The sequence below is a fragment of the Pseudophryne corroboree genome, chromosome 11 (genome assembly GCF_028390025.1).
Source record: "Pseudophryne corroboree isolate aPseCor3 chromosome 11, aPseCor3.hap2, whole genome shotgun sequence".
NCBI lineage: Eukaryota > Metazoa > Chordata > Amphibia > Anura > Myobatrachidae > Pseudophryne > Pseudophryne corroboree.
Window position 1 is genome coordinate 142,026,284 of NC_086454.1, and position 27,309 is coordinate 142,053,592.

The following is a 27,309-nucleotide window of genomic DNA, read 5'->3' on the forward strand; positions in this document are numbered from 1 at the left end:
TAAAATTGCATCCATCTAATTTATGAATTGTATTCCTTTAGGTTGCGCTTCCTCAGAGACATGTTGGAAGCCTCAGACTAACAGAACGATGCACAGCGATGTGTGTGGCTTCTCTCTCTTATGTTCACCCATCTGCTCCCTCCGGTGTCCTGTGTGAATATTTAAATGGCACCCGAATCCAAAACTTGCAATGTCAGACACCAAGGGAATGACGTTTTTGCTTCATTTGCAGATCTAAATATGACGAGGACAACCAAGTCCCGGCTCGGATCCACTTGGAATGGGTAAGTTCGGGTGGGTTTGATTTCCTGGAAACCAAACCCGTTCATCTCTAATAATTTCTGATACTCTTGAACATTATCTGTAGTACATCTGCTTTAGATTTCAGTTCCATCTGTATATAGATTATGCCCAAATTTACCTATCCTCTCCAAATCTCTCACCATCTGTGTTGGCCGCATTACTGAAATCTTTGAGAATTTGTTTTGAATGTCATCTCAGCACCTCAAGCTAAATAGTTACTATTTCCCCCAACCAATATATATATTCAGCTGGCACCGGTACGCCCCATTGTTTCCACAATGGGATCCTTATACCAAACAGTATCCCGGTACTTGGATACTATACTGCAACCTTGGATGGTGCATGAAGCTTCTTATTTGAAGGACACCACAAATTTCTTGGTCCGGATTAAGGAATTCACTGAATCACCTTTTAATCTGTTGATGTGCACACTAGATGTACATAGACTATATACGGTGATCCCCCATGCGGATGGATTAAGAGCAAAGGAAAATTTCCTGGAAAATAACAAGTGGTACTCAGGACCAGCAGTGTCTTTTGTCATACAATTACTCACCTCGGTGTTACATAGAAACTATTTCCTATTTGATGGAAAGTATTTTTTGCAGACATCTGGATGCTCTATGGGATCTAATGTATCCCCCCCTTATGCAAACATATATATGTACATGCAAGAGCAATTGCTGTTTTAAAGCAATTCAGTGTTTCAGCAACATGCTAGATTATTTCTAGGATACATTGATGACCTGATCATATTCTGGTCAGGCACTGAACAGTCATTTTGTGCCATGGCGGAAGCCATTAATGACCTCAAGGGGCCGATCCAGTTTTCATATAAAACAAGCTTTTCTGAAATGGATTATCTGGATGTCCATCTGGCCAACTGTGATGGAAAGCTAAACATATCAGTAGATAGCAAAAGTACGGATCGAAACACATTACTATGGTACTCGAGCCATCACCCACCAGCTCTCAAGTCAGGATTACCATACTCCCAGATGCTGAGGGTGGCAAGAATGAACAATGACAGAACACTGCTGGAGGAACAACTTAATGATATGATGTTGAAATTTATCCGATGAGGATAACCCGAAAAGTTGCTATTACTACATAAACAAAAAGTACTTGATATGCCTCGGAAATAATTGTTTGCATTCAAGTCTAGAAAACATGACAAAGCGGATTGAGTGATCTGGGCAACTAATTATACAACGAGCAGTAATAGTGTGCAAAAAGCCACTAAGGCCCTGTGGCCAACAGTCAGTTCCGATACCGACCTAATGGGATTTAAAGAAAAAACTCCCATGGAAAGTTTCCGACAGGGTTGTAATATCAAAAATTGGGTCATGAGAACTGATATCACGAATTTTGAAGATAAAGTGGGTAGTGGTATTGTACAATGCAAGAAAGGATGCTATAGCAGGGACGTGGCGTCAGGGGAGGCAGGATGCGGGGGGGAGGGTTAATCTGCGGTGGAGGGAGGGTTAGGATTAGACTGCGGGGAGGGAAGGTTAGGTTTAGGCACCACCGGGTGGGTTAGGGTTAGCATTCTTAATAAGTCTTTGTCGGTATTTTAATCACCTGTATTTTAACAGCTGGGATCCCGATACCAACCCCAAAAAATATAAAGAGTGAAAGAAGAAAAAAAAATAAGAATTTACTTACCGATAATTCTATTTCTCGTAGTCCGTAGTGGATGCTGGGGACTCCGTAAGGACCATGGGGAATAGCGGCTCCGCAGGAGACTGGGCACATCCAAAGAAAGCTTTAGGACTATCTGGTGTGCACTGGCTCCTCCCCCTATGACCCTCCTCCAAGCCTCAGTTAGGATACTGTGCCCGGACGAGCGTACACAATAAGGAAGGATCTTGAATCCCGGGTAAGACTCATACCAGCCACACCAATCACACCGTACAACTTGTGATCTGAACCCAGTTAACAGCATGATAACAGAGGAGCCTCTAGAAAAGATGGCTCACTACAGAAATAACCCGATTTTTTGGTAACAATAACTATGTACCAGTATTGCAGACAATCCGCACTTGGGATGGGCGCCCAGCATCCACTACGGACTACGAGAAATAGAATTATCGGTAAGTAAATTCTTATTTTCTCTAACGTCCTAAGTGGATGCTGGGGACTCCGTAAGGACCATGGGGATTATACCAAAGCTCCCAAACGGGTGGGAGAGTGCGGATGACTCTGCAGCACCAAATGAGAGAACTCCAGGTCCTCCTCAGCCAGGGTATCAATTTTGTAGAATTTTACAAACGTATTTGCTCCTGACCAAGTAGCTGCACGGCAAAGTTGTAAAGCCGAGACCCCTCGGGCAGTCGCCCAAGATGAGCCCACCTTCCTTGTGGAGTGGGCATTTACAGATTTTTGGCTGTGGCAGGCCTGCCACCGAATGTGCAAGCTGAATTGTACTACAAATCCAACGAGCAATAGTCTGCTTAGAAGCAGGAGCACCCAGCTTGTTGGGTGCATACAGGATAAACAGCGAGTCAGTTTTCCTGACTCCAGCCGTCCTGGAAACATATATTTTCAGGGCCCTGACAACGTCTAGCAACTTGGAGTCCTCCAAGTCCCTAGTAGCCGCAGGCACCACAATAGGTTGGTTCAGGTGAAACGCTGAAACCACCTTAGGGAGAAACTGAGGACGAGTCCTCAAATACGCCCTGTCCGAATGGAAAATCAGATAAGGGCTTTTACAGGATAAAGCCGCCAATTCTGACACGCGCCTGGCCCAGGCCAGGGCCAACAGCATGACCACTTTCCATGTGAGATATTTTAACTCCACAGATTTAAGTGGTTCAAACCAATGTGACTTTTGGAACCCAAAAACTACATTGAGATCCCAAAGTGCCACTGAAGGCACAAAAGGAGGCTGTATATGCAGTACCCCTTTTACAAACGTCTGAACTTCAGGGACTGAAGCTAGTTCTTTTTGGAAGAAAATTGACAGGGCCGAAATTTTAACCTTAATGGACCCCAATTTCAGGCCCATAGACACTCCTGTTTGCAGGAAATGTAGGAAACGACCCAGTTGAATTTCCTCCGTCGGGCCTTACTGGCCTCGCACCACGCAACATATTTTCGCCAAATGCGGTGATAATGTTTTGCGGTTACATCCTTCCTGGCTTTGATCAGGATAGGGATGACTTCATCCGGAATGCCTTTTCAGGATCCGGCGTTCAACCGCCATGCCGTCAAACGCAGCCGTGGTAAGTCTTGGAACAGACAGGGTCCTTGCTGGAGCAGGTCCCTTCTTAGAGGTAGAGGCCACGGATCCTCCGTGAGCATCTCTTGAAGTTCCGGTTACCAAGTCCTTCTTGGCCAATCCGGAGCCACGAATATAGTGCTTACTCCTCTCCATCTTATCAATCTCAGTACCTTGGGTATGAGAGGCAGAGGAGGGAACACATACACTGACTGGTACACCCACGGTGTTACCAGAACATCTACAGTTATTGCCTGAGGGTCCCTTGACCTGGCGCAATACCTGTCGAGTTTTTCCCAACGGTTTATAATCATGTGGAAGACTTCTGGGTGAAGTCCCCACTCTCCCGGGTGGAGGTCGTGCTGAGGAAGTCTGCTTCCCAGTTGTCCACTCCCGGAATGAATACTGCTGACAGTGCTATCACATGATTTTCCGCCCAGCGAAGAATCCTTGCAGCTTCTGCCATTGCCCTCCTGCTTCTTGTGCCACCCTGTCTGTTTACGTGGGTGACTGTCGTGATGTTGTCCGACTGGATCAACACCGGCTGACCTTGAAGCAGAGGACTTGCTAAGCTTAGAGCATTGTAAATGGCCCTTAGCTTCAGGATATTTATGTGAAGTGATGTCTCCAGACTTGACCATAAGCCCTGGATATTCCTTCCCTGTGTGACTGCTCCCCAGCCTCGCAGGCTGGCATCCGTGGTCACCAGGACCCAGTCCTGAATGCCGAATCTGCGGCCCTCTAGAAGATGAGCACTCTGCAACCACCACAGGAGGGACACCCTTGTCCTTGGTGACAGGGTTATCCGCTGATGCATCTGAAGATGCGACCCGGACCATTTGTCCAGCAGGTCCCACTGGAAAATTCTTGCGTGGAATCTGCCGAATGGGATTGCTTCTTAGGAAGCCACCATTTTACCCAGAACCCTTGTGCATTGATGCACTGAGACTTGGCTCGGTTTTAGGAGGTTCCTGACTAGCTCGGATAACTCCCTGGCTTTTTCCTCCGGGAGAAAAGCCTTTTTCTGGATTGTGTCCAGGATCATCCCTAGGAACAGAAGACAAGTCGTCGGAACCAGCTGCGATTTTGGAATATTGAGAATCCAATCGTGCTGCCGCAACACTACCTGAAATAGTGCTACACCGACCTCCAACTGTTCCCTGGATCTTACCCTTATCAGGGAATCGTCAAAGTAAAGGATAACTAAAATTCCCTTCCTTCGAAGGAATATCATCATTTCGGCCATTACCTTGGTAAAGACCCGGGGTGCCGTGGACCATCCATACGGCAGCGTCTGAACTGATAGTGACAGTTCTGTACCATAAACCTGAGGTACCCTTGATGAGAAGGGTAAATTTTGACATGAAGGTAAGTATCCTTGATGTCCCGAGACATCATGTAGTCCCCTTCTTCCAGGTTCGCAATCACTGCTCTGAGTGACTCAATCTTGAATTTGAACCTCTGTATGTAAGTGTTCAAAGATTTTAGATTTAGAATCGGTCTCACCGAGCCGTCCGGCTTCGGTACCACAACAGTGTGGAATAATACCCCGTTCCTTGTTGCAGGAGGGGTACCTTGTTATCACCTGCTGGGAATACAGCTTGTGAATGGCTTCCAAAACAGTCTCCCTGTCAGAAGGAGACATCGGTAAAGCCGACTTTAGGAAACGGCGAGGGGGAGACGTCTCGAATTCTAATTTGTACCCCTGAGATATCACCTGAAGGATCCAGGGGTCTACTTGCGAGTGAGCCCACTGCGCGCTGAAATTCATTGAGACGGGCCCCCCACCGTGCCTGATTCTGCTTGTAAAGCCCCAGCGTCATATTGAGGGCTTGGCAGAGGCGGGAGAAGGTTTCTGTTCCTGGGAACTGGCTGATTTCTGCAGCCTTTTTCCTCTCCCTCTGTCACGGGGCAGAAATGAGGAATCTTTTGCCCGCTTGTCCACGAAAAGACTGCGCCTGATAATACGGCGTCTTCTCATGTTGAGAGGCGACCTGGGGTACAAACGTGGATTTCCCAGCTGTTGCCGTGGCCACCAGGTCTGAAAGACCGACCCCAAATAACTCCTCCCCTTAATAAGGCAATACTTCCAAATGCCGTTTGGAATACGCATCACCTGACCACTGACGTGTCCATAACCCTCTACTGGTAGAAATGGACAACGCACTTTGACTTGATGCCAGTCGGCAAATATTCCGCTGTGCATCACGCATATATAGAAATGCATCTTTTAAATGCTCTATAGGCAATAATATACTGTCCCTATCTAGGGTATCAATATTTTCAGTCAGGGAATCCGACCACGCCAACCCAGCACTGCACATCCAGGCTGAGGCGATTGCTGGTCGCAGTATAACACCAGTATGTGTGTAAATACATTTTAGGATACCCTCCTGCTTTTTATCAGCAGGATCCTTAAGGGCGGCCATCTCAGGAGAGGGTAGAGCCCTTACAAGCGTGTGAGCGCTTTATCCACTCTAGGGGGTGTTTCCCAACGCACCCTAACCTCTGGCGGGAAAGGATATAATGCCAATAACATTTTAGAAATTATCAGTTGTTATCGGGGGAAAACCACGCATCATCACACACCTCATTTAATTTCTCAGATTCAGGAAAACTACAGGTAGTTTTTCCTCACCGAACATAATACCCCTTTTTGGTGGTACTCGTATTATCAGAAATGTGTAAAAACATTTTTCATTGCCTCAATCATGTAACGTGTGGCCCTACTGGAAGTCACATTTGTCTCTACACCGTCGACACTGGAGTCAGTATCCGTGTCGGCGTCTATATCTGCCATCTGAGGTAACGGGCGCTTTAGAGCCCCTGACGGCCTATGAGACGTCTGGACAGGCACAAGCTGAGTAGCCGGCTGTCTCATGTCAACCACTGTCTTTTATACAGAGCTGACACTGTCACGTAATTCCTTCCAACAGTTCATCCACTCAGGTGTCGACCCCCTAGGGGTGACATCACTATTACAGGCAATCTGCTCCGTCTCCACATCATTTTTCTCCTCATACATGTCGACACAAATGTACCGACATACAGCACACACACAGGGAATGCTCTGATAGAGGACAGGACCCCACTAACCCTTTGGGGAGACAGAGGGAGAGTTTGCCAGCACACACCAGAGCGCTATATATATATATATATATACAGGGATAACCTTATATAAGTGTTTTTCCCCTTATAGCTGCTGTATCTTTAATACTGCGCGTAATTAGTGCCCCCCCTCTCTTTTTTAACCCTTTCTGTAGTGTAGTGACTGCAGGGGAGAGACAGGGAGCTTCCCTCCAACGGAGTTGTGAGGGAAAATGGCGCCAGTGTGCTGAGGAGATAGGCTCCGCCCCCTTATCGGCGGCCTTATCTCCCGTTTTTTTATGTATTTTGGCAGGGGTTAAATGCATCCATATAGCCCAGGAGCTATATGTGATGCATTTTTTGCCATCCAAGGTGTTTATTATTGCGTCTCAGGGCGCCCCCCCCAGCGCCCTGCACCCTCAGTGACCGGAGTGTGAAGTGTGCTGAGAGCAATGGCGCACAGCTGCAGTGCTGTGCGCTACCTTGTTGAAGACAGGACGTCTTCTGCCGCCGATTTTCCGGACCTCTTCTGCCTTCTGGCTCTGTAAGGGGGCCGGCGGCGCGGCTCTGGGACCCATCCAGGCTGGACCTGTGATCGTCCCTCTGGAGCTAATGTCCAGTAGCCTAAGAAGCCCAATCCACTCTGCACGCAGGTGAGTTCGCTTCTTCTCCCCTTAGTCCCTCGATGCAGTGAGCCTGTTGCCAGCAGGTCTCACTGAAAATAAAAAACCTAAACTAAAACTTTCACTAAGAAGCTCAGGAGAGCCCCTAGTGTGCACCCTTCTCGTTCGGGCACAAAGATCTAACTGAGGCTTGGAGGAGGGTCATAGGGGGAGGAGCCAGTGCACACCAGATAGTCCTAAAGCTTTCTTTGGATGTGCCCAGTCTCCTGCGGAGCCGCTATTCCCCATGGTCCTTACGGAGTCCCCAGCATCCACTTAGGACGTTAGAGAAAAGTTATTAAAACCCATTGTGTACCATACCCACTGCTTATAACTAGTGTTAGTCAGGATAAATATCAATATACTGTAGATTATTCCCTTCTGTAGTATTGTGCATCACTGTAGGCACTGCTGACTGGGTGGTCTTCAGGTTGCCGGCGGTCGGGCTCTCGGCGACCACCATACCGGCACCGGAATCCCGACTGCCGGCATACAGACATCCACGGCCCCCCTGGAGGGAGAATAGATAGCGTAGCGCACCACTGTGCCCGCAAGGGGCTCATTTGCGCTCGCCCAGCTGTCGGTATGCCGGCGGTTGGGATTCCGGCGCCGGTATGCTGGTCGCCGGGAGCCCGACCGCCGGCATACCATACTACACCCATTTCACAATGTATTGGCCATAATGTCAGCACTCCCCTATATGGGGATTGTGTTACATAGTAACATTAACCAAATATAATGTTACTATGCAACACAATCCCCATATAGGGGAGTGCTGACATTATGGCCAATACATTGTGAGATATCTCACAGGATACTGTATGTCTCTGATATCTGCACTGTCGTGGCAGTCACATAAAATGCCTGTTGGTCTGACAGGCATTTTACCTGTACATGTACAGTATGCCCGGCGTAACACATTTACTTAATCAAAACAAATAATATTGAATGTCTTAAATATTTACAGTGGGACATTATATGCATATGTGCTGTAGGTGTGGTAGCTTGCCCAAATACCTTATTTTTGCCCTGACTCCCGTCCAGGTAGTCAAGGGATCAGGGTTAGAATTCTTAGTCTATGTCGGACAAGCAGATGTATAGGATGTTTTTATAACTTGCCGCTGCATAAAATTTCTACTGTTTTAATGTTAATTTACCTGAATGATATCATACCACAAACGGTTGTTTTTCAGTAGCAGGCCCTGTAATCACATTCTAGTCAGTGTCACAGCCACCATCTAAACAGCCCATAGATTGTAGTAATAATTTTAATATCATACTTTGATGTGATTTTACTTTCGATTTTCGGGAACTGACTATGCGATAGCGCATGCATGAGAGAATGTCCATTGCTGGGGAGGGATCCTGTGGATTCTAATCCAAGTAAATATTGCAAAGTGTAGCCATAGGCTACAATGGCCTTTGCTCTCTGCAGATGGTGTTAGTTACCAAAGCCAAGCATTCCAGAGTGTGGTAAATTTTGCTCATAGAAACCTTTGGGTGGGGGATGTACTAAAGCAAAAATGCAGTAAAAACCCATTTTCGGGGCATTTACCGCATTTCCAAATGTACTAAGCCCTGGATGCCAGGGCTCTGACGTGGAGGGTAACGCCAGCTTTTGCATAAGATTAGGACATCCCTTCCTTAGTAATTCCGTAATAGCTATCATATGCCACCCATTACTGTGCATGTGATCATACTATCCTCTGCCCATGTATCAGATCTTGCAGATGTGCTGCGGTTAGGAAAAGCTGTCTGGAACTGTTGGGTGTTATCAGAGCCGGCCCTAGGCATAGGCAAACTAGGCCAATGCCTAGGGCATTTGGTATGCCATGGGGCACAAGCAGGTTCTGCTGATTAAAATGATATGTGGCATGCCTATATTCTGTATGTGACTGTGGCTGTATCTGCATACGAAATGCATTCCTGGAAATCACTGTAACATAGCATTTCGGATGCAGTCGCACAGAGAATATAGGCATGCCGCATATCATTTTAATCAGCAGAAGCTACTTATGCATCCTAGCCACATAGTAATGCAAATAAGAAATTTTCTTCAAAATAAGGCGCCCAATGTTAGCAGAGTTGCCAGCTCTTTCACGCCAGGCATCTCCTGCTGCATGGTGTATTGAGGTAAGATGTATGAGGACACATCTGCATCCAAGCAGAAGTCACAGTGTTAGCAGCTGTGTGAGTTCTGTGTACAGGTGGGTTGGTTGTGCAATAGTGTTCGGCTTATGTGTAAGGGGCATTATGTGTGTCATGTGTATAAAAGCATTAATGATGTGGGGCATATGTGAAAGGGGCAGTGTGTCTCATTATGAGTATAAGGGCATTAATAATGTGTGGCATATGTGTAAGGGGCATTACTGTGTGGTATTATGTGTATAAAGGCATTACTAATGTGTGGCATTATGTGTATAAGGTGCTCTACTGTGTTGCGTAACGTACAGAAAGGGCACTACTGTGTGGTCTAATGTGAATAAAGAGCAATATGATGTGCTATAATGTGAATAAGGAGCAATTCAGTGTGATGTAATGTGAATAAGGGGCACTACTGTGAGGAGTAACGTATATAAGGTAAAGTGGTACTACTGTGTGATGTAACGTGAATTAGGGACACTATCGCATGATAAAAGGTGAATAAAGTTACACTACTATGTGGCGTAATTTGAATGGGGGTACTATTGTGTGACCATGCCCCTTCCCTGCAAGAACACACCTCTTTTTGGGCTGTGCGCTGAATGTGTGCACTATTCCTATTTAAAATATAGGGGGTAGGAACACCAAAATGAGGACTGCTATAAGTGAGGGGTGATGGTGCTGGGAAAGGGGTGTAGGGTCAGAGGCGAAACTAGCGGTGGTGCTAGGGGGCACCAGACAAAATCTTGCCTAGGGCATCATATTGGTTAGGGCTGGCTCTGACTGTGATAGTGATCTGTCTTCTCACCCATCAGCCCATGCTGGTGAGAGCTAATAGGGGAAGAGATGTGTGGTGAATACATTACTACTGGCTCTAGGTGTGATGGTTGATACTGCCTAGGATGAGGGCATGCTGTGCCTAGGGTGTAGGAGGGGCATTAATGATGCTGGCCAGGGATCTCCCCTGCTGTCTAGGGATGTGCACCTGAAATTTTTCGGGTTTTGTGTTTTGGTTTTGGGTTCGGTTCCGTGGCCGTGTTTTGGGTTCGAACGCGTTTTGGAAAAACCTCACCGAATTTTTTTTGTCGGATTCGGGTGTTTTTTACAAAAAACCCTAAAAAACAGCTTAAATCATAGAATTTGGGGGTCATTTTGATCCCATAGTATTATTAACCTCAATAACCATAATTTCCACTCATTTTCAGTCTATTCTGAACACCTCACACCTCACAATATTATTTTTAGTCCTAAAATTTGCACCGAGGTCGCTGGATGGCTAAGCTAAGCGACACAAGTGGCCGACACAAACACCTGGCCCATCTAGGAGTGGCACTGCAGTGTCAGGCAGGATGGCCCTTCCAAAAAATACTCCCCAAACAGCACATGACGCAAAGAAAAAAAGAGGCGCAATGAGGTAGCTGTGTGAGTAAGCTAAGCGACCCTAGTGGCCGACACAAACACCTGGCCCATCTAGGAGTGGCACTGCAGTGTCAGGCAGGATGGCCCTTCCAAAAAATACTCCCCAAACAGCACATGACGCAAAGAAGAAAAAAAAGAGGCGCAATGAGGTAGCTGTGTGAGTAAGATAAGCGACCCAAGTGGCCGACACAAACACCTGGCCCATCTAGGAGTGGCACTGCAGTGTCAGGCAGGATGGCCCTTCTAAAAAATACTCCCCAAACAGCACATGACGCAAAGAAAAATGAAAGAAAAAAAGAGGTGCAAGATGGAATTGTCCTTGGGCCCTCCCACCCACCCTTATGTTGTATAAACAGGACATGCACACTTTAACCAACCCATCATTTCAGCGACAGGGTCTGCCACACGACTGTGACTGAAATGACTGGTTGGTTTGGGCCCCCACCAAAAAAGAAGCAATCAATCTCTCCTTGCACAAACTGGCTCTACAGAGGCAAGATGTCCACCTCATCATCATCGTCCGATTCATCACCCCTTTCACTGTGTACATCCCCCTCCTCACAGATTATTAATTCGTCCCCACTGGAATCCACCATCTCAGATCCCCGTGTACTTTCTGGAGGCAATTGCTGCTGGTGAATGTCTCCATGGAGTAATTGATTATAATTCATTTTAATGAACATCATCTTCTCCACATTTTCTGGAAGTAACCTCGTACGCCGATTGCTGACAAGGTGAGCGGCGGCACTAAACACTCTTTCGGAGTACACACTGGAGGGAGGGCAACTTAGGTAGAATAAAGCCAGTTTGTGCAAGGGCCTCCAAATTGCCTCTTTTCCCTGCCAGTATACGTACGGACTGTCTGACGTGCCTACTTGGATGCGGTCACTCATATAATCCTCCACCATTCTTTCAATGGTGAGAGAATCATATGCAGTGACAGTAGACGACATGTCAGTAATCGTTGGCAGGTCCTTCAGTCCGGACCAGATGTCATCATCAGCAGTCGCTCCAGACTGCCCTGCATCACCGCCAGCGGGTGGGCTCGGAATTCGTAGCCTTTTCCTCGCACCCCCAGTTGCGGGAGAATGTGAAGGAGGAGATGTTGACAGGTCGCGTTCCGCTTGGACAATTTTCTCACCAGCAGTTCTTTGAACCCCTGCAGACTTGTGTCTGCCGGAAAGAGAGATCCAACGTAGGTTTTAAATCTAGGATCGAGCACGGTGGCCAAAATGTAGTGCTCTGATTTCAACAGATTGACCACACGTGAATCCTGGTTAAGCGAATGAAGGGCTCCATCCACAAGTCCCACATGCCTAGCGGAATCGCTCTGTTTTAGCTCCTCCTTCAATGCCTCCAGCTTCTTCTGCAAAAGCCTGATGAGGGGAATCACCTGACTCAGGCTGGCAGTGTCTGAACTGACTTCACGTGTGGCAAGTTCAAAGGGCAGCAGAACCTTGCACAAAGTTGAAATCATTCTCCACTGCGCTTGAGACAGGTGCATTCCACCTCCTTTGCCTATATCGTGGCCAGATGTATAGGCTTGAATGGCCTTTTGCTGCTCCTCCATCCTCTGAAGCATATAGAGGGTTGAATTCCACCTCGTTACCACCTCTTGCTTCAGATGATGGCAGGGCAGGTTCAGGTTTTTTTGGTGGTGCTCCAGTCTTCTGTACGCGGTGCCTGCACGCCGAAAGTGGCTCGCAATTCTTCTGGCCACCGACAGCATCTCTTGCACGCCCCTGTCGTTTTTTAAATAATTCTGCACCACCAAATTCAAGGTATGTGCAAAACATGGGACCTGCTGGAATTTGCCCAGATGTAATGCGCGCACAATATTGCTGGCGTTGTCCGATGTCACAAATCCCCAGGAGAGTTCAATTGGGGTAAGCCATTCTGCGATGATCTTCCTCAGTTGCCGTAAGAGGTTTTCAGCTGTGTGCGTATTCTGGAAAGCGGTGATACAAAGCGTAGCCTGCCTAGGAACGAGTTGGCGTTTGCGAGATCCTGCTACTGGTGCCGCCGCTGCTGTTCTTGCAGCGGGAGGCAATACATCTACCCAGTGGGCTGTCACAGTCATGTAGTCCTGAGTCTGCCCTGCTCCACTTGTCCACATGTCCGTGGTTAAGTGGACATTGGGTACAACTGCATTTTTTAGGACACTGGTGAGTCTTTTTCTGACGTCCGTGTACATTCTCGGTATCGCCTGCCTAGAGAAGTGGAACCTAGATGGTATATGGTAACGGGGGCACACTGCCTCAATAAATTGTCTAGTTCCCTGTGAACTAACGGCGGATACCGGACGCACGTCTAACACCAACATAGTTGTCAAGGCCTCATTTATCCGCTTTGCAGCAGGATGACTGCTGTGATATTTCATCTTCCTCGCAAAGGACTGTTGGACAGTCAATTGCTTACTGGAAGTAGTACAAGTGGTCTTCCGACTTCCCCTCTGGGATGACGATCGACTCCCAGCAGCAACAACAGCAGCGCCAGCAGCAGTAGGCATTACACTCAAGGATGCATCGGAGGAATCCCAGGCAGGAGAGGACTCGTCAGACTTGCCAGTGACATGGCCTGCAGGACTATTGGCTTTCCTGGGTAAGGAGGAAATTGACACTGAGGGAGTTGGTGGTGTGGTTTGCGCGAGCTTGGTTACAAGAGGAAGGGATTTACTGGTCAGTGGACTGCTTCCGCTGTCGCCCAAAGTTTTTGAACTTGTCACTGACTTATTATGAATGCGCTGCCGGTGACGTATAAGGGAGGATGTTCCGAGGTGGTTAACGTCCTTACCCCTACTTATTACAGCTTGACAAAGGCAACACACGGCTTGACACCTGTTGTCCGCATTTCTGTTGAAATACTTCCACACTGAAGAGCTGATTTTTTTGGTATTTTCACCAGGCATGTCAATGGCCATATTCCTCCCACGGACAACAGGTGTCTCCCCGGGTGCCTGACTTAAACAAACCACCTCACCATCAGAATCCTCCTTGTCAATTTCCTCCCCAGCCCAAGCAACACCCATATCCTCATCCTGGTGTACTTCAACACTGACATCTTCAATTTCACTATCAGGAACTGGACTGCGGGTGCTCCTTTCAACACTTGCAGGGGGCGTGCAAATGGTGGAAGGCGCAAGCTCTTCCCGTCCAGTGTTGGGAAGGTCAGGCATCGCAACCGACACAATTGGACTCTCCTTTGGGATGTGATTTCGAAGAACGCACAGTTCTTTGCTGTGCTTTTGCCGCAAGTCTTTTCTTTTTTCTAGCGAGAGGATGAGTGCTTCCATCCTCATGTGAAGCTGAACCACTAGCCATGAACATAGGCCAGGGCCTCAGCCGTTCCTTGCCACTCCGTGTCGTAAATGGCATATTGGCAAGTTTACGCTTCTCCTCAGACGCTTTTAATTTTGATTTTTGGGTCATTTTTTTACTGATCTTTTGTGTTTTGGATTTTACATGCTCTGTACTATGACATTGGGCATCGGCCTTGGCAGACGACGTTGATGGCATTTCATCGTCTCGGCCATGACTAGTGGCAGCAGCTTCAGCACGAGGTGGAAGTGGATCTTGATCTTTCCCTATTTTTTTAACCTCCACATTTTTGTTCTCCATATTTTGCGCACAACTAAAAGCCACCACAGGTATACAATGTAGATGGATGGATAGTATAGTATTACTTATACTTATGGACGACGAGTGACGACACAGAGGTAGGTACAGCCGTGGCCTACCGTACTGCTGCTTAGTGCTTATATATATGATATACTGTATAACGGACCTGGTGGACACTGTCAGCAGACTGCTAAACAAACTAGTATGAAGAAAGAAAAAAAAAACACCACAGGTATACAATGTAAATGGATGGATAGTATAGTATTACTTATACTTATGGACGACGAGTGCACTGACGACACAGAGGTAGGTACAGCCGTGGCCTACCGTACTGCTGCTTAGTGCTTATATATATGATATTATACTGTATAACGGACCTGGTGGACAGTGTCAGCAGACTGCTAAACTAATATGAAGAAAGAAAAAAAAAACACCACAGGTATACAATGTAGATGGATGGATAGTATAGTATTACTTATACTTATGGACGACGAGTGCACTGACGACACAGAGGTAGGTACAGCCGTGGCCTACCGTACTGCTGCTTAGTGCTTAATTATATATATAATATACTGTATAACGGACCTGGTGGACACTGTCAGCAGACTGCTAAACAAACTAGCATGAAGAAAGAAAAAAAAAACACCACAGTGTTTTTCAGGCAGACAAACGTATACTGGACTGGTGGTCACTGTCAGCAAAACTGTGCACTGTACTCCTGCTATAACTGCTCCCCAGTCCCCACAATTAGGCAGTGTGAGCAGTGCACTCAGCACAGATATATCATGCAGCAGTGCAGCACACTGAGTGAGTACAGATATGGTGGAGCGTTTTTTTTCAGGCAGAGAAACAACGGATTAAACTCAAAACCCTGCACTGTACTCCCTAACAGCTGCTCCCCGTCCCCAATCCTCCCCACAATTAAAACTAAGTCACTCAGTTTTTTTTTTTTCTAATACAACGGAGAGGACGCCAGCCACGTCCTCTCCCTATCAATCTCAGTGCACGTGTGAAAAATGGCGGCGACGCGCGGCTCCTTATATAGAATCCGAGTCTCGCGAGAATCCGACAGCGGGATGATGACGTTCGGGCGCGCTCGGGTTAACCGAGCAAGGCGGGAGGATCCGAGTCGCTCGGACCCGTGTAAAAAAAAGGTGAAGTTCGGGCGGGTTCGGATTCCGAGGAACCGAACCCGCTCATCACTACTGCTGTCCAGGACTGATCTTCTATAACCCCCTCCGCTTGCCTCCCTCATTTCCACCCCTGTCAGACATGATTGACCAGACTCAGGGCTATGACAGTGAGAGCTGCAGAGCAGGGACGTGCAGTCAGGGGAGGCAGTGCCTCCCCTGTCATAATGATTAAAATAATAAAAAGAAGATATTTATAAACACAGTCCGTTATAAATATCTTTTTTCATTATTTTAATAATTCCCCCCCCTGTGGCTGCTTGTGAGGGTGGGAGGCAGCGGGAGAGGTGCTTCCCGCTGCTAACACTAAAAGTCCGGGCAGCGGGGGGCGGGCAGGGTGCGGGGCGCAGCAATGGGCTGTGAAAGCCCATTGAAAATGAATGGGGAAGCGGCACCTATACTGGTGCCGCAATGACAGGGGCGTGCATTCAGCCCCGATGAATGCACGCCCCTGTCAGTGCCCCAGATGTGATTGGCCCAGCGGATCCAGTGCTGGATCCGCTGTCCAATCACTAGCGAGCCCCCTTCCCGGCTGCAGCGGGCGCAGTGGGCTGTGTGGGCGCCCGCTGCAGCCAGCGCCGCTGAGCGGCGCTACTATGGGAGAGACGTCACGAGTCATGACGTCTCTCCCATAGTACAGCAGACACGAGCCGGCGGCCGGAGACGGAGGACAACGCTAATGGAGCTGCGCTGCTGTAGCGGTAAGTATGTGTGTGAGTTTTTTTTTTTTTTTTTATGTGTGTGTTGGGGGCAGAGCAACAGGGGTTCAGAAACTGGGGGGCACAACAACAAGGGGCACAGCAACAGGGGCACAACTATAAGGGGCACAGCAAAAGAGGCACAACTATAAGGGGCACAACAAAAGGGGCACAGCAAAAGGGGCACATCTATAAGGGGCACATCTATAAGGGGCACATCTATAAGGGGCACAACTAAAAGGGGCACAGCAAAAGGGGCACAACTATAAGGGGCACAACTATAAGGGGCACAACTATAAGGGGCACCGCAAAAGGGGCACAACTACAAGGGGCACAGCAACAGGGGCACAACTATAAGGGGCACAGCAAAAGGGGCACAACTACAAGGGGCACAACTACAAGGGGCACAACTACAAGGGGCACAACTACAAGGGGCACAGCAAAAGAGGCACAACTATAAGGGGCACAGCAAAAGGGGCACAACTACAAGGGGCACATCTACAAGGGGCACAACTACAAGGGGCACAACTACAAGGGGCACAACTACAAGGGGCACAGCAACAGGGGCACAACTATAAGGGGCACAGCAAAAGGGGCCCAACTACAAGGGGCACAACTATAAGGGGCACAGCAAAAGGGGCACAACTACAAGGGGCACAGCAAAATCGGCACAACTATAAGGGGCACAGCAAAAGGGGCACAACTATAAGTGGCACAACTATAAGGGGCACCACAAAAGGGGCACAACTACAAGGGGCACAACTATAAGGGGCACAGCAAAAGGGGCACAACTACAAGTGGCACAACTATAAGGGGCACAGCAAAAGGGGCACAACTATAAGGGGCACAGCAAAAGGGGCACAACTACAAGGGGCACAACTACAAGGGGCACAACTACAAGGGGCACAGCAACTGGGGGGCACAACTACAAGGGGCACAGCAACTGGGGGGCACAACTACAAGGGGCACAGCAACTGGGGGGCACAACTACAAGGGGCACAGCAACTGGGGGGCACAACTACAAGGGGCACAGCAACTGGGGGGCACAATTACAGGGGGCACAGCGACTGGGGGCACAGCGACTGGGGGCACAGCTACAAGGGGTACAGCTACAAGGGGTACAGCTACAAGGGGTACAGCTACAAGGGGTACAGCGACTGGGGTCACAACTACTGGGGGCACAGCGACTGGGGGCAAAGCTACAGGGGTCACAGCGACTGGGGGCACAACTACTCAGGGCACTGCTACAAGGGGCACAGCTACAACGGGCACAGCTACAGGGGTCACAACTACTGGGGGCACAGCCACAAGGGGCAAAGCTACAGGGGGCACAGCTACAAAGGGCACAGCGACTGGGGGCACAACTACAGGGGTCACAACTACTCGTGGCACTGCTACTGGGGGCACTGCTACAGGGGGCAAAGCTACTAGGGGTATAGCTACTAGGCTCACAACTATCGGGGGCGCCTGCTCCATCATCCTAGCTAGCAGCAGCACTCTCCCCTGTCTATGCTAACGTCCTCCAGCGTCAGCGAGTGTATAATATTCATTAATTTCTCTCTCTCCTCCTATGGATTACTTTGTTTGTAAGTATAATTTTCATTTTTACAGGTACCGGCCCTATTGGATTCTACTGGACAAGTGGACGTGACCGGCGTGGGATGTAGGTAAGTAATCTCTCTCTCATTTTTACAGGAACCACCTATTGGATTCTACATGGACAAGTGGACGTGATCGGCGTGGGATGTAGGTAAGTATGTGTGAGTGTGTAAGTGTGTTTTAATACATTTTTACTTTCACGGTGTGTGTGTTGTGTTTTTATTTGGGTATTTTTTTTGTTGTAGAACTACAGGTACCAGCGGGCCCATTAATTCCCCGCATGCTGGTACTTGAGGTTCTCCAAGAAAAAGCAAGCGGGGGAGGCTTGCTGGGCCTTGTAGTTCCACAACAAAAAACAATATTCTTTTTTATACACACTTATGGCTATCAGCCCGGCACCCACCGCCCAGGGGTGCTGGGGACAGCCTCGGGCTTCACCCCTGGCCCTTGGGTGCCTGGAGGGGGGGGGACCTCTTGATTTAAGGGGTCCCCACTCCTCCAGGGAACCCCGGCCAGTGGTGACTAGTTGGGGGGTAATGCCACGGCCGCAGGGACCTACATAAATGTGTCCCCCGGCTGTGGCATTATGTCCCTGGCTAGTGGAGCCCGGTGCTGGTTTTAAAAATACGGGGGACCCCTACATCTTTTGTCCCCCGTATTTTTGGAATTAGGACCGGTCTAAGAGCCCGGTGCTGGTTGTCTAAATACGGGGAACCCCTGTCCAATTTTTTCCCAGTATTTAAACAACCAGGACCGGCTCAAAGAGCCCGAGGCTGGTTATACTTAGGAAGGGGGACCTCACGCATTTTTTTATTTACATTTTTTAACCCATTCAGACCCTTCTCCATTAAGTTAATGGAAGCCCTGGACAACAAAATTGCATTCATGTCCTCCTCCCACTCCCTTCCCAAACACTAATTTTAATTTTTTTCTATAAAAATGTACAATATATCACAAGTATGATGAGCAGGCAGGCAGCGAGCATTGGCGGCATCGGATTGAGATGCAAATTAGTGGCGGAAGGCTGGGTCAGTTGATGGTGGGCGAGTTTGTAAGCCATTGACGGTGGCAGCAGGCATCGGCTCAGAGGCAGTAGCAGGCATTGGTTCGGCGGCGGTAGGGGTCATCGGCAGGATTCGGCGGACATTATGGCTGTAGTGCCTCACCAGCTTCTGACCTCACCGCACGCCACTGGTACACAGTCACTACATACACTGCCTGCCCATAGATACAGCATGGGATGGAGGGGAGGTGGAGTGGGTGCACCGTCAGGGGGGATTTTAGGTTTAGGCAGCAGAAGTGGGATAGGTTTAGGGTCTATGCACAGGAACGTTAGGATTAGGGTTAAGCACATACAGGGGGAGACAAACACTGGGGAGATATAGACAATGGGGTATATTTACTAAGGTCCCGATTTTGACCGAGATGCCGTTTTTTCTTGAAAGTGTCATGTCGGGAATTTACTAAGCAAAAATCTCGGTAGTGATGAGGGCATTCGTAATATTTTGGAAGTCCTAGGAAAAAATTACGAATCAACACACCATCGGTCAAACACGCCTGCAATTTGGTAGAAATCGGTAATTTACTAAAAAGTGCAAATCACAAACACTACCGACAATAGCCAAACACTGCCGTGCTGAAATACAATTTGTGAAAAAGTGCTAAAAAAAAAAAAACAGACCTGCTTTTATATCCCGTGTTTGGATAGGCATGCACGGATCCATGAGATCCGTGCATGTTTATCAGTGGGAAGGGGATGGGAAAGTGTTTTGTTTTTTTTTTGTTTTTTTAAATGCGTGGGGTCCCCCCTCCTAAGCAAAACCAGCCTCGGGCTCTTTGAGCCGGTCCTGGTTGCAAAAATATAGGGGGGGAAAATGATAGGGGTTCCCCCATATTTAAACAACCAGCACCGGGCTCTGCGCCTGGTCCTGGTTCCAAAAATACGGGGGACAAAAAGCGTAGGGGTCCCCCGTATTTCTGAAACCAGCACCGGGCTCCACTAGCCAGATACATAATGCCACAGCCGGGGGACACTTTTATATAGGTCCCGGCGGCCCTGGGATTACATAACCAACTAGTCACCCCTGGCCGGGGTACCCTGGAGGAGTGGGGACCCCTTCAATCAAGGGGTCCCCCCCCTCCAGCCACCCAAGGACCAGGGGTGAAGCCCGAGGCTGTCCCCCCCATCCAAGTGCTGCGGATGGGAGGCTGATAGCCTTTTTGACAAAAAATGAATATTGTTTTTAGTAGCAGTACTACAAGTCCCAGCAAGCCTCCCCCGCAAGCTGGTACTTGAAGAACCACAAGTACCAGCATGCGGAGGGAAACCTGGCCCGCTGGTACCTGTAGTACTACTACTAAAAAAATACCCCAATAAAAACATAAGACACACACCTTGAAAGTAAAACTTTAATGCATACATCCACACCTCCATATACACATACTTACCTATGTTCACACGAGGGTCGGTCCTCTTCTCCATGTAGAATCCATGGTGTACCTGTTGAAAAAATTATACTCACAAAATCCAGTGTAGAAGGCTCCTCTTGTAATCCATTTGTAATCCAGGTACTTGGCAAAATAAAAAAACGGACACCCGACCTCGCACTGAAAGGGGCCCCATGTTTTCACATGGGACCCCTTTCCCCGAATGCCAGAAACCCCCTCTGACTTATGTCTAAGAGGGTTCCATCAGCCAATCAGGTAGCGCCACATTGTGGCACCCTCCTGATTGGCTGTGTGCTCCTGTACTGTATGACAGGCAGCACCCGGCAGTGTTACAATGTAGCGCCTATGCGCTCCATTGTAACCAATGGTGGGAACTTTGTGGTCAGCGGTTGACCGAAATTAAAAATGCGCTTTATAGAGGAAATATAAGGTTTACTTGTGAAAAAAGTTCTCTCTCCAGTATTCTTTTCAATAGTTGGCCTACAACTTTTTTCACAAGTAAACCTTATTTCTCTAACGTCCTAAGTGGATGCTGGGGACTCCGTAAGGACCATGGGGGGAATAGCGGCTCCGCAGGAGACTGGGCACATCTAAAGAAAGCTTTAGGACTATCTGGTGTGCACTGGCTCCTCCCCCCATGACCCTCCTCCAAGCCCCAGTTAGATCTTTGTGCCCGAACGAGAAGGGTGCACACTAGGGGCTCTCCTGAGCTTCTTAGTGAAAGTTTTAGTTTAGGTTTTTTATTTTCAGTGAGACCTGCTGGCAACAGGCTCACTGCATCGAGGGACTAAGGGGAGAAGAAGCGAACTCACCTGCGTGCAGAGTGGATTGGGCTTCTTAGGCTACTGGACATTAGCTCCAGAGGGACGATCACAGGCCCAGCCATGGATGGGTCCCAGAGCCGCGCCGCCGGCCCCCTTACAGAGCCAGAAGGCAGAAGAGGTCCGGAAAATCGGCGGCAGAAGACGTCCTGTCTTCAACAAGGTAGCGCACAGCACTGCAGCTGTGCGCCATTGCTCTCAGCACACTTCACACTCCGGTCACTGAGGGTGCAGGGCGCTGGGGGGGGGCGCCCTGAGACGCAATAAAAACACCTTGGATGGCAAAAAATGCATCACATATAGCTCCTGGGCTATATGGATGCATTTAACCCCTGCCAGAATACATAGAAAAACGGGAGATAAGGCCGCCGATAAGGGGGCGGAGCCTATCTCCTCAGCACACTGGCGCCATTTTCCCTCACAGCTCCGTTGGAGGGAAGCTCCCTGTCTCTCCCCTGCAGTCACTACACTACAGAAAGGGTTAAAAAAGAGAGGGGGGGCACTAATTACGCGCAGTATTAAAGATACAGCAGCTATAAGGGGAAAAACACTTATATAAGGTTATCCCTGTATATATATAGCGCTCTGGTGTGTGCTGGCAAACTCTCCCTCTGTCTCCCCAAAGGGCTAGTGGGGTCCTGTCCTCTATCAGAGCATTCCCTGTGTGTGTGCTGTATGTCGGTACGTTTGTGTCGACATGTATGAGGAGAAAAATGATGTGGAGACGGAGCAGATTGCCTGTAATAGTGATGTCACCCCCTAGGGGGTCGACACCTGAGTGGATGAACTGTTGGAAGGAATTACGTGACAGTGTCAGCTCTGTATAAAAGACAGTGGTTGACATGAGACAGCCGGCTACTCAGCTTGTGCCTGTCCAGACGTCTCATAGGCCGTCAGGGGCTCTAAAGCGCCCGTTACCTCAGATGGCAGATATAGACGCCGACACGGATACTGACTCCAGTGTCGACGGTGAAGAGACAAATGTGACTTCCAGTAGGGCCACACGTTACATGATTGAGGCAATGAAAAATGTTTTACACATTTCTGATAATACAAGTACCACCAAAAAGGGGTATTATGTTCGGTGAGGAAAAACTACCTGTAGTTTTCCTGAATCTGAGAAATTAAATGAGGTGTGTGATGATGCGTGGTTTTTCCCCGATAACTGATAATTTCTAAAATGTTATTGGCATTATATCCTTTCCCGCCAGAGGTTAGGGTGCGTTGGGAAACACCCCCTAGGGTGGATAAAGCGCTCACACGCTTGTAAGGGCTCTACCCTCTCCTGAGATGGCCGCCCTTAAGGATCCTGCTGATAGTAAGCAGGAGAGTATCCTAAAATGTATTTACACACATACTGGTGTTATACTGCGACCAGCAATCGCCTCAGCCTGGATGTGCAGTGCTGGGTTGGCGTGGTCGGATTCCCTGACTGAAAATATTGATACCCTAGATAGGGACAGTATATTTTTGCCTATAGAGCATTTAAAAGATGCATTTCTATATATGCGTGATGCACAGCGGAATATTTGCCGACTGGCATCAAGTCTAAGTGCGTTGTCCATTTCTACCAGTAGAGGGTTATGGACACGTCAGTGGTCAGGTGATGCGTATTCCAAACGGCATTTGGAAGTATTGCCTTATTAAGGGGAGGAGTTATTTGGGGTCGGTCTTTCAGACCTGGTGGCCACGGCAACAGCTGGGAAATCCACGTTTGTACCCCAGGTCGCCTCTCAACATGAGAAGACGCCGTATTATCAGGCGCAGTCTTTTCGTGGACAAGCGGGCAAAAGGTTCCTCATTTCTGCCCCGTGACAGAGGGAGAGGAAAAAGGCTGCAGAAATCAGCCAGTTCCCAGGAACAGAAACCCTCTCCCGCCTCTGCCAAGCCCTCAGTATGACGCTGGGGCTTTACAAGCAGAATCAGGCACGGTGGGGGGCCCGTCTCAATGAATTTTAGCGCGCAGTGGGCTCACTCGCAAGTAGACCCCTGGATCCTTCAGGTGATATCTCAGGGGTACAAATTAGAATTCGAGACGTCTCCCCCTCGCCGTTTCCTAAAGTCGGCTTTACCGATGTCTCCTTCTGACAGGGAGACAGTTTTGGAAGCCATTCACAAGCTGTATTCCCAGCAGGTGATAATCAAGGTACCCCTCCTGCAACAGGGAACGGGGTATTATTCCACACTGTTGTGGTACCGAAGCCGGACGGCTCGGTGAGACCGATTCTAAATCTAAAATCTTTGAACACTTACATACAGAGGTTCAAATTCAAGATTGAGTCACTCAGAGCAGTGATTGCGAACCTGGAAGAAGGGGACTACATGATGTCTCGGGACATCAAGGATGCTTACCTTCAAGTCAAAATTTACCCTTCTCACCAAGGGTACCTCAGGTTTATGGTACAGAACTGTCACTATCAGTTCAGACGCTGCCGTATGGATGGTCCACGGCACCCCGGGTCTTTACCAAGGTAATGGCCGAAATGATGATATTCCTTCGAAGGAAGGGAATTTTAGTTATCCCTTACTTGGACGATTCCCTGATAAGGGTAAGATCCAGGGAACAGTTGGAGGTCGGTGTAGCACTATCTCAGGTAGTGTTGCGGCAGCACGATTGGATTCTCAATATTCCAAAATCGCAGCTGGTTCCGACGACTTGTCTTCTGTTCCTAGGGATGATCCTGGACACAGTCCAGAAAAAGGTGTTTCTCCCGAAAGAGAAAGCCAGGGAGTTATCCGAGCTAGTCAGGAACCTCCTAAAACCGAGCCAAGTCTCAGTGCATCAATGCACAAGGCTTCTGGGTAAAATGGTGGCTTCCTACGAAGCAATCCCATTCGGCAGATTCCACGCAAGAACTTTCCAGTGGGACCTGCTGGACAAATGGTCCGGGTCGCATCTTCAGATGCATCAGCGGATAACCCTGTCACCAAGGACAAGGGTGTCCCTCCTGTGGTGGTTGCAGAGTGCTCATCTTCTAGAGGGCCGCAGATTCGGCATTCAGGACTGGGTCCTGGTGACCACGGATGCCAGCCTGCGAGGCTGGGGAGCAGTCACACAGGGAAGGAATATCCAGGGCTTATGGTCAAGCCTGGAGACATCACTTCACATAAATATCCTGAAGCTAAGGGCCATTTACAAGCTCTAAGCTTAGCAAGACCTCTGCTTCAAGGTCAGCCGGTGTTGATCCAGTCGGACAACGTCACGGCAGTCACCCACGTAAACAGACAGGGTGGCACAAGAAGCAGGAGGGCAATGGCAGAAGCTGCAAGGATTCTTCGCTGGGCGGAAAATCATGTGATAGCACTGTCAGCAGTATTCATTCCGGGAGTGGACAACTGGGAAGCAGACTTCCTCAGCACGACCTCCACCCGGGAGAGTGGGGACTTCACCCAGAAGTCTTCCACATGATTATAAACCGTTGGGAAAAACTCGACAGGTATTGCGCCAGGTCAAGGGACCCTCAGGCAATAGCTGTAGACGCTCTGGTAACACCGTGGGTGTACCAGTCAGTGTATGTGTTCCCTCCTCTGCCTCTCATACCCAAGGTACTGAGATTGATAAGATGGAGAGGAGTAAACACTATATTCGTGGCTCCGGATTGGCCAAGTAGGACTTGGTAACCGGAACTTCAAGAGATGCTCACGGAGGATCCGTGGCCTCTACCTCTAAGAAGGGACCTGCTCCAGCAAGGACCCTGTCTGTTCCAAGACTTACCGCGGCTGCGTTTGACGGCATGGCGGTTGAACGCCGGATCCTGAAGGAAAAAAGGCATTCCGGATGAAGTCATCCCTATCCTGATCAAAGCCAGGAAGGATGTAACCGCAAAACATTATCACCGCATTTGGCGAAAATATGTTGCGTGGTGCGAGGCCAGTAAGGCCCGACGGAGGAAATTCAACTGGGTCGATTCCTACATTTCCTGCAAACAGGAGTGTCTATGAGCCTGAAATTAGGGTCCATTAAGGTTCAAATTCGGCCCTGTCAATTTTCTTCCAAAAAGAACTAGCTTCAGTCCCTGAAGTTCAGACGTTTGTAAAAGGGGTACTGCATATACAGCCTCCTTTTGTGCCTCCAGTGGCACTTTGGGATCTCAATGTAGTTTTTGGGTTCCAAAAGTCACATTGGTTTGAACCACTTAAATCTGTGGAGTTAAAATATCTCACATGGAAAGTGGTCATGCTGTTGGCCCTGGCCTGGGCCAGGCGCGTGTCAGAATTGGCGGCTTTATCCTGTAAAAGCCCTTATCTGATTTTCCATTCGGACAGGGCGGAATTGAGGACTCGTCCTCAGTTTCTCCCTAAGGTGGTTTCAGCGTTTCACCTGAACCAACCTATTGTGGTGCCTGCGGCTACTAGGGACTTGGAGGACTCCAAGTTGCTAGCCGTTGTCAGGGCCCTGAAAATATATGTTTCCAGGACGGCTGGAGTCAGGAAATCTGACTCGCTGTTTATCCTGTATGCACCCAACAAGCTGGGTGCTCCTGCTTCTAAGCAGACTATTGCTCGTTGGATTTGTAGTACAATTCAGCTTGCACATTCTGTGGCAGGCCTGCCACAGCCAAAAATTTGTAAATGCCCACTCCACAAGGAAGGTGGGATCATCTTGGGCGGCTGCCCGAGGGGTCTCGGCTTTACAACTTTGCCGAGCAGCTACTTGGTCAGGAGCAAATACGTTTGTAAAATTCTACAAAATTGATACCCTGGCTGAGGAGGACCTGGAGTTTTCTCATTTGGTGCTGCAGAGTCATCCGCACTCTCCCGCCCGTTTGGGAGCTTTGGTATAATCCCCATGGTCCTTACGGAGTCCCCAGCATCCACTTAGGACGTTAGAGAAAATAAGAATTTACTTACCGATAATTCTATTTCTCGTAGTCCGTAGTGGATGCTGGGCGCCCATCCCAAGTGCGGATTGTCTGCAATACTGGTACATAGTTATTGTTACCAAAAAATCGGGTTATTGCTGTAGTGAGCCATCTTTTCTAGAGGCTCCTCTGTTATCATGCTGTTAACTGGGTTCAGATCACAAGTTGTACGGTGTGATTGGTGTGGCTGGTATGAGTCTTACCCGGGATTCAAAATCCTTCCTTATTGTGTACGCTCGTCCGGGCACAGTATCCTAACTGAGGCTTGGAGGAGGGTCATGGGGGGAGGAGCCAGTGCACACCAGATAGTCCTAAAGCTTTCTTTAGATGTGCCCAGTCTCCTGCGGAGCCGCTATTCCCCCCATGGTCCTTACGGAGTCCCCAGCATCCACTACGGACTACGAGAAATAGAATTATCGGTAAGTAAATTCTTATTATTTCCTCTATAAAGCGCATTAAAAAAAAAAAAAAAAGCGCATAGTTAGTATAAGCGTTAAGTAATACTCTGCCCTGATCTGAGTGAGATTAGGTTTTTGTTGTAGGTCTAGGCAGCTAGCAACACAGGGGTTAAGTAGGGATCACACTCCTTGTATACTTAATGATGTCCAGTTCAATTGATTCGATGTATACAAGTTTTTCAATTAGTTCTTTTTTGGATAGGATCATGTTTGTTCCACCAGTGGTTATTTAGGGCTGATGTCAATTGTTTACCTTTGCATTCATGCATCATTCATCCATATTCACTGTTTACACGATCTCTGACCGTTTTATCATTTTATAGAACACTTGGTTTTCTCATCTTTATTTATTCACGCAAGCACTTGAATTATGTTTTTCTATGTTTCATGTGTCACGTGAGGCGGCGCAGCGGTGCTATGCTGCGTCGCGTCTCCATGGTAACCGGCTTTCCTCTGTCTGCAGCCACGTCACCAGCGGGTCCGTGTAGCGGGATGAAGCGACTTCCGGCAGCGTGTGGCATGCGGCGCCCGGAAGTGCGGGCTCCACACACTGGACGGCGCGGACGTGGATGCAGACGCAGGCACCCGGGATAGGTAAGGTATTTAAGTTGTTTTTCTTAGTATTGTCACTAGTTTGCAGTGTCCTGAGGAAGGGGGTCCGTCCCCCGAAACGTTGACCATTAAATGCATTTTCTGCTTTGATTTACCTGGTTGTGAAAGACTCTGAGTGCCGCCGTCCCCCTCCATTATATATATATATATATATATATATATATATATATA

At 48.5% G+C, this 27,309-nt stretch overlaps 1 protein-coding gene and 1 long non-coding RNA gene across 6 annotated transcripts in view; one reads left to right on the forward strand and one right to left on the reverse strand.

The window, feature by feature from the left end:
- The window catches only part of LOC134969139 (uncharacterized), a 226,552-nt gene that overhangs the window by 50,603 nt on the left and 148,640 nt on the right, over window positions 1-27,309 (forward strand). For both annotated transcript variants that reach the window (XR_010189410.1, XR_010189409.1), the window contains one exon: window positions 233-284. This is a non-coding gene — a long non-coding RNA (uncharacterized LOC134969139). The remainder of the gene's footprint in view (window positions 1-232; window positions 285-27,309) is intronic.
- The window catches only part of LOC134969138 (phospholipase A and acyltransferase 2-like), a 58,545-nt gene that overhangs the window by 16,066 nt on the left and 15,170 nt on the right, over window positions 1-27,309 (reverse strand). The window lies entirely within an intron of this gene.